This window comes from Lactuca virosa, chromosome 3, assembly GCF_052849685.1.
Source record: "Lactuca virosa cultivar CGN04683 chromosome 3, Lactuca_virosa_CGN04683_v6, whole genome shotgun sequence".
Classification (NCBI taxonomy): Eukaryota; Viridiplantae; Streptophyta; class Magnoliopsida; order Asterales; family Asteraceae; genus Lactuca; species Lactuca virosa.
In genome coordinates this window covers 387,043,831-387,052,574 of record NC_136428.1, presented here as the reverse complement: position 1 = coordinate 387,052,574, position 8,744 = coordinate 387,043,831, and positions in this window count along the sequence as shown.

Here is an 8,744-nt window from a genome sequence, read left to right as displayed (position 1 = left end):
GAACCAACCAACCGAAAGGTGTCAGATTGTAAGGCGAATTTGATCATCCTCATGGCCTTCACATTACATAGCAATTTGTCTTTCTCATCCTGCGGCATCTTGTCTACATCCGCCACCAGCTTGTTGTATTCCTTTTGGGACTTGACAGTTGTGTTCGTTGCTGAGTGCACAAACGGCCCAAGTGTGATAGCTTCCCAGATGAGATAGCCATTATCTTCAGATCCAACCACGTAGTCTTCGAAGTGATGAGCCCATACTTCGTAGTCTTGAGTGTAGAGAATGGGTATTCTGGTTGTAGATCCAATGCTGTTTGAGATGTTGATGGGATTTGTTTGCGAATCTTCGTGAGACATGGTGGCCTGCTAGAATCAAACCTGTAAACTTGAGATTAGGGTTTTATCAGAAACAGAGTTACCGTCGATACGAAGAAGACGGCCTCTATTTATACGCTAAAAGCGGAAACGCTAAAGAATTCTGAATACAGAAGGAATGTGTATTGATCACACAGTCTCCTGCTCTGATACCAATTGTTAGAACAAAGTTCTATTAGGATCGTTAGATTCTATGCAAGCAAACAATTATGAAAGTAATTAAGAACACAAGTATGGCTTTGAATATGTCGTATGATTAATGTTTCAACACCTCAGAAGAGCTCGATAAAGAACTTCAACTGTAGAGGTGTTTTTGGGTTACAAATAATCAACGTGATAATCTTTTCTTATAATGCATACATGCATGCATATATATAGTATAACCCTACCAGCTAATCTAGATAATCACGGATGGACAGGCCCAATCCGAATACAAAACGTAAGGCCCAAGACGCAACACAAATGGACTCAACAAAGTTGTTTCACATTCTTCACTTTATGGGATTTTATGACTTGTCGCTCTTGATTTTTGGTTGACGAATCATGTATCTTGAACATGTGGACTTTATTCTCTATTGAAGACCACTTCAAGTGTTTCGGCACCGCAGTTTGGATATTTGGATATATTTTTGGCACAACAGATTATTCTCAGCACAGCTTCAGCAACTATGTCACCCGCTTCCTCATGACCGCAAGAGTATCTCTTTTACTATTTCTTGTTTCTTATCGAGACCCTTCATACATCTAGGGAGAGCTTCTCTATTAGCTCTTGGTATCCGACACTCTCCATTCGATGATTTGTTGATTTTTGATATCCGGTCATTGGTTATCAAAAATAGGGAGAGAATATCATCCGGATTTGGTTATTATGATTGTTTGAGTTTGGATTTCTGAAGACTTCTAAAGACGATTATTTATCTAGTGATGCGATGTGGCACTTATTTTTGCTCTTTACAGATCAAATTTTTGGCATTACTCCATGTTTTCCGATTCAGATTATTTATTATTCGGACTCTACTACAGGATGATTTTGTGTTCGCATCCGGTTCAGATCTTATGGTTTCACGAGTTTGGATTTGTGATATGTTGAAGACGAAGATTATTTTGGCAATGTGACGTGGCACTTATTTTTGGTCCTTGGATCAAATTTTCGGCATTGCTGGACCACATTTTTGGACTCACATTATTTTTATCCGGACTTCATTTTATGGATGCTTCACATTTTTAGCAGGTTATTCTTTGAAGAACTTCGGTGTATTATGATTCGAGAACTCGAGATCTTTTTCAGACTTTTGAAGCTGAAGTGTTTCTTTTATTGGATCTTCTACTTGCTCATGGTGACCTTCTTCTTCCGGTGATTATGACTGGTTTGAAGATTCGGATCTTATTTTTTCTGCTTCATTGGTCGTGCTTTGAAGCCGAAGACCTTCATTATTAGAGATTCATGGCCAGTTTCAGACTTCACAGACACTTCAGAGTTTCAGAGACATTTCAGCACTTGATTTCATTTTATTACCACACTTGCTAGTCGGATTACTGTATTATAGCCTTGTATCACTTATTGTATCTCTCATCATTTGTAAGCATTTAGGGAGAGAATGTTGGTGCATGGAAATGCTCCACAAATAATGAGTGTTTATTAGGTTGTATTTTCCCTTTATTGTATTTATGATGTAAATACTCTCCCTCCTATATAAAGGGAGATTTGGTCATTTATTACTTATGCTAGCTCATTTTACTTTTCTTAGAGATTACTTTTCTCACCATGTAATCTAGAGAGAGAAAGTTGGTGGGTTCTCCCACCCAGGGAGAGTTTCTCTCCCACCATGTTCTCCATGAATATTATTATTATTCTCTCTTGTTCTTAGTCTTCTTCAACGAACTCATAATATGTTCTTCGTGTTCATACTTACAAAAACACGATAAATCTCAAGATTATTCTTCCGCATCCACCGTTCGTTATAAAAATGGGTCTCTACACCTAAGAATACATGGGTTTTGAAAACGTCAACGTAATGTTAGCTAGTTCACATGTTTTTATGGTTTTCTACTTTTAGAATACTTTTATCGTCTCTTTTTAAAAGGTTTTTGTTCTTTATATCTTATTTTTCCTAGCATAAATTTATCCTTATCCTAGAGCTTTTCTCTTATAGAATTTTTGTCCTTTTTTCTTATCTTTTTAATATATTGACTACTTTCAAGGCGTTCCCCTCTAGGTAGTTTAATTAATGAAGGTTGGTGAACAATGTTACAATGAGTTCCTACAATCGAGCTATATGACTTCAAATTTCCCCGCCAAGACGCCTCATCAGACGCTACAAGACTATAAAGTTATGTCTGTCGGGGTTGTAGCTAACGACCGCATGTGGGAGTGTCAATCTCGTATACATATATACATACATTTAACGCTCACTTAAGACTAACGATTATAGGGCTGGGATTAGCTGAATATTAATCAGCTAAGGGATGAATAATATGTCTCATTTAACAACTTGCTTTGATAAACCCCTAAAGTACGATTATTTATCCTTATTATTCTTTTTATAGTTTTTCCATTAATATGATTTTCTTACATAATTATATATATATATATATATATATATATATATATATATATATATATATATATATATTCTTTGATTGGATGTTAAGGCGGAGTACAATTAAGTACATTGCATATCTTTAAGTTTTCCTTTATTATAGTGTTATTCCATAGGATATTAGGTCAGACGAACTACTAGATACAATGCTTATCCTTAAATTTTGCCAGCTTAATAACTACATACTAGGTTATTCTATGAAATTCGCCATCATAACAACTATGTATAATCTTCTAGTGTAATTTTAGGTATTATGACGCCTAAGCATAATATCATTCTTAAAGCTTAGGCAGGGTAAATACTGGACATAATATTATCCTAACAATGCATGCATTTTAAAAACTACTGATATATTATAAATAGTAATATTTTTGTAAAACCATTGAAATATTTTTATGGCATGTATCCCCCACCCCCCCCCCAATAAAACATTGCAAAACAATAAAAGTGGGGTCATGAACTCACTCTACTAATGTGATTTGTTGATGTAGGGTAGACTTGGGGATCAGAACTTCGTAGATCGCCTCGGGGTGGAATAGCTCGATCAGAGAGAGAAGGACTGCTTCGAAGGTGTGCAGAATGGTTCTGCAAAAACTTCTATTCATAGCAGAGTTTTTAGGTGTGTGTGGCACAAATATCTTTGAGTGTCACGATTGTGCATCGTGGCTCCATCAGGGAGTTGCCACATGTCACTCTCTCGCTGGGCCACATCACCCGCAATCCTCTAGAATCCGGGTTCCAAATGCACACCTTGCATGGCACACATGACGCGATCACAGAAATGATTTTGGAAAAATTATGTCTTCTGCGCACGAGCTCTGATCTTTACCCGCTTTATATTTATGTCATGATCTCAACAAGTACTACAACTTTCCTTTAGATTGTTTTGGCTAGTTTTAACTTTCACCTTTTGGCCTAATGGGGGGATAATTAAATTATTTTATAAAAATCATACCTTCTTAATACGTATTCCGTTCCCGGCGTTCTTTGTCATAACGTTCTCACCTCGAGAAGTACTACGACTTTCCTTTTGGTGATACTAGCCAAAACTCGACCGATTTCTTAAACCTATTTTGACGTTAATAATTTTGATTACCTGGTTGATTTTACTTTTTACAAAAATCATAACTCCTCCAATAGTAGTTAGATTTTTACAAAGCTTATATCCCTGGAATCAGATCGTTGTGTACTTTTCGAATATATTAACCATCTTAGAATATGGTACTACTTTTTAGACACTCATTTTCTAACATATGAGTCGATTTATACTTATATGTAAGAGTATACTCAATCATATTTATTTATAAAAATGAACTATTACATTGATACTCTATTACATTTATTAATCTATGCTAATTTTCTAACGGTGGTTAGTGACGACGTTTTTTCTCGGTTGTCACAAACACCACCCTTTGTCTCAATCTATTATGTACCTTACATTTAAAAAATTTCCTTATAACTCCTCAAACTTATTAACAATCTTGTATTTGTGTGTCAAATTACTTGTCATAATAAGTGTTCTATTGAATTTGACGAATTTGTTTTCTCTGTGAAGGATTACCAGATTCGTCAAATCCTCATTCGATGTGATAACTCGGGTGATTTATATCCCATTACCAGCCCCGATCCTTAAGCGTTAGTCAATATCGTCTGATCCACATGGGTATATCGGCCGGGATAAAAATATGAAGTGTTATTCAAATATTTACACGTTCGTGCTTTCATCAAAAATGAATTTCAAACCAAAATCTAAACTTTACAATGTGATAATGGCAAAGAATTTAACAAATGTCAATTCCATCAAATATGTGACAATAATGGTATTTGTATGCGTTTTCTTGTCATTACACATCCCAACAAAACGGTAAATCTAAATGCATGTTTACCATTTGTTGAACTACTATTTATACCCTGCTATTTTAAGCTCACTTTCCTCTTACTTATTAGGTGGAAGCTCTTTAGATGGCCTCTCACCTCTTAAACGTTTTTTTCATCCATCATACTTAAAAATGACAATCTATACCTCAAATTATTTCACAAGAAACCTTATTACTCTAATTTACATGTTTTTTGGTTGTCTTTGTTATCTGCATCTCAACACCACTCACAAACTTCAACCCCGTTCGGTCCCCTGCATCTTCCTTGGTTATCCTTAAAATCATAAAGGATATCGATGCCTTAACCTACACACCAAACAAATCATGATCTCACGACATGTTATCTTTGATGAATCCATTTTCTTGATTGGCTCTATTTCACCTGATACCTCGCCCGATTACACTTTACTCGATCCTGATGAAACCAGAAACATGTTTAACAACCTATTCTATACATCTCATCCCCATTCGCCAACCAGTCCCTCTTCTAGCACTAGTTATCCATGCAAACCTCCCCCTCTTGGTCTCCATCACAATATTTTGAAAACATCTCTACCACCCACCCTACACCACCCATATCTTCGACAACCCATTCAAGTGACCCTAGTGATCCCTCAACTCCTTCCTCCAATAATATTCCTCCTGACTATCAGTTAAATAGGCATCCTATATATACCCGTTCCAAACATAATATCTCCAAACCAATATAAAAACTCAACCTCCATACTGATACTTCATCCTATCTTATTCCTTGGAACTATTCACAAGCCATCCATGATCCAAATTGGCTTTATGATACAACATAAGAACATAGTGAACTTATTTCTAACGAAACTTTGGTACTTGTGCCTCAGCCTCGCAATACTAATGTGGTTAATTGTATTTGGTTGTTCAAAAAGAAACATAATGTAGATGGATCCTTAGCGTGGTACAAGGCCCCCGTAGTTGTCAATGGTTATAATTAGAGATTTGGTATCGACTACGATGAGACGTTCAGCCTGATTGTTAAATAGGATATTATTTGGAATGTTCTTAGCTTGGTGATTTCACACCATTGGCATGTTCATCAGTTAGATTTGAACAAGGTCCTCATTCACAAACATATTTAGTATATTGTTTACATTCATCAGCCATCGGGTTTCTACAACCTTACATCTTAAGATCATGTCTGCTTACTCCAACATTCTTTATATGGCCTTAAGCAGGCTCCTCGAGCTTGGTACCATCATTTCTTACTTTATCACACAATTTGGGTTGACCAATAGTATATCACACTCCTTTTTATTTATCTATCATCAGGGTGATCAACTTGTATACTTTCATCTTTATATTGATGAAAACGTTTTGACTATTTCATCTACAGTCCTTCTTCAGTAAGTTATCAACAACCTTCGTTCAGAGTGTGCCATGACTAATTTTCACCCTCTAAACAATTTTCTCGGTATTTCCATTACAAGGTATCGTCATGACATGTATTTATCTCAACAGAAATATTGTTGGGTTTTATTTAAAACATAGTTTCAAAAACTACAAATAATAGCAAATGGAAGACTTGAGTTTTATAAATAACATAAAAATTTTATCACCCACCAAGGATCCTCTTGCAAGTAAAAGAAAGATTTAGAACACAACCATAGAAGGAAGAAGTGGTAACAACTTTGAAGCACCTTGAGTCCTCTAGGGGAGGCTTGAATTTGATGGAGTGAGGATGAACACTTGAGACACCAACAATGTATCAACTTGATGTAATGCTAGTTACAACTCTTAAGCTTTAAGTCAAAACAATATTATGACTTAAAGAGAGGATGGAAGCAACTTATATCTTCAAAGTTCAAGACTTTAGAGAGAATATGGAGAAGGGAAGAAGGATCTCGGCCTTGCTTGGTGCAAGAAGAGAGTTGCAAGAGTCCAACCTTTATATAGCCATAAAGAGGAGTCAATACCCACTAGATCTTAACACTTTTTGCAAGCATGTCCCTATGTCATGAGTGTGTTTCTTCTAGCTTGTATTCTTTACATTAAACAAATACAAAAGGCCATGCCCTAACTAGTCTACACTAGTTTCGGCCGTGCCCATCAAAAGAAGACAAAATGTTTAAATGTTATAAACTCCAAGTTTATAAAATATAAAATCTGTCTTTAGGTAAAAGACAAAAGACTCAACTAGTCCAAAATGTTGCACATGACTTATTAATTCATAACTTATGAAATAATGTGTTACTTGTATTGTAAAATAATTATTTCCTTGAAATAAATATTTTCCCAATTTATTATAAGAGTTTATGAATATTTATTAAAATCAATTTTTAATAAATAATCATTTGTATCAAGTTGTTGTTAGTGTGACCCTTAGGATCATATGTTATTTAGCAATATCATTTTAATATGACTCTTAAGCATACTAGATCTTTCCAATATACCATCGAGATCCTTGAGTGTGCAAAGATGTTTAACTGCAAACCTGCTCACACCACAACTGACACCTCACCTAAGTTTGATGGGATTGTCCCCCAGTCCCCGATCCAACTCTTTATCTAAGTCTTTTAGGCGCTTTACAGTATGTAACCTATACAACACCCAACATTAATTATGCATTCAAAATGGTTGTTTATTTATGCATGATCCCAAAGAGCCTTACTTTATGGCTCTCAAGAGCATTCTAAGATATATTTGAGGCATCCTAGATCATGGTTTATAGTTATATTCCTCCCCTTACGTTGATTAGTCACTTACTTGAATGTTGACTGGGTTGGGTGTCCATCTACTCGACAATCCACTTCAGGTTACTGCATTTTTCTTGGTTAGAACATTATCTTTTGGTCTTCCAAGAGACAAAATACGATTTCTCAGTCTAGTGTCGAAGCTTAGTATCAAGTTGTTTCGATTGTTGTTGTAGAGACATGTAGGCTTCACAATCTTCTATGTAAGCTCTATAATCCACCGCTTACTACTACTCTGGTATAATGTGACTACATCAAAGCATAACGTTCCCCACACTTAAGTCCCATATATGTATCTCAGGTGTTAAGGATATACAGATATTACCTTTAACAAGTATCATTCATGACAGCGATCCATGAAGTGATCTTGAACGGGTCACTCCATAACTTATTCTCTAGTAAGTATCTATGAAACTGGTTACAACGCTTTTTCAACCATCCCATTTCATATTAGTCTTATTTCATTATTGCTCCCACAATAATAACTGACTATGGAGTTTTAGAGTGAATAACTTTACTCAAGGATTAAACATGTTAATAAAGAGCATAACAAATATTTAATGAAAAGATCATATGCCATATATATCGTAGTCATTACAATAGATGATGTTACATAATGTTCCAATATTCAATACTAATACATAGACCAAATCCAATCACTAGAATAGCGAAGTCCTATTCCTCGAGCATGTCCCTAAAAATTTTCTTGAGGAAGAGGCTTCGTGAAAGGGTCCGCCAAATTTTGATCAGTGTGAACTTTCTGAATACTAATTTCACCTTCTTCATCTTTATACCGGATGAAGTTGAATCTACGGCTAATATGCCTGATCTTATTGTGTGGTCGGGGTTCTTTTTCCAAATCAATAGCACCCTCATTGTCACAGAAAACGTCTAGGGGGTCCTAAATAGTAGGGACAACCCCTAGATCCCGAATGAATTTCTTCATCCGAGCAGCCTCTTGTGCAGCTTCAGAAGTAGCAATGTATTCTGACTCTGTAGTGGATTGTGTTGGATTAGTGTCTAAGTCCATAACTATAATGGGTATATACTTGACCGGACCCGGCATGGTCCATTTGGGTTGCATGGCATCGGAACATTTGGGTAGACGTTTTGTGAGAAGAGGATATTTGTGACATATTAATATATTATAAGTTCTAATATATTAATATGAAATCA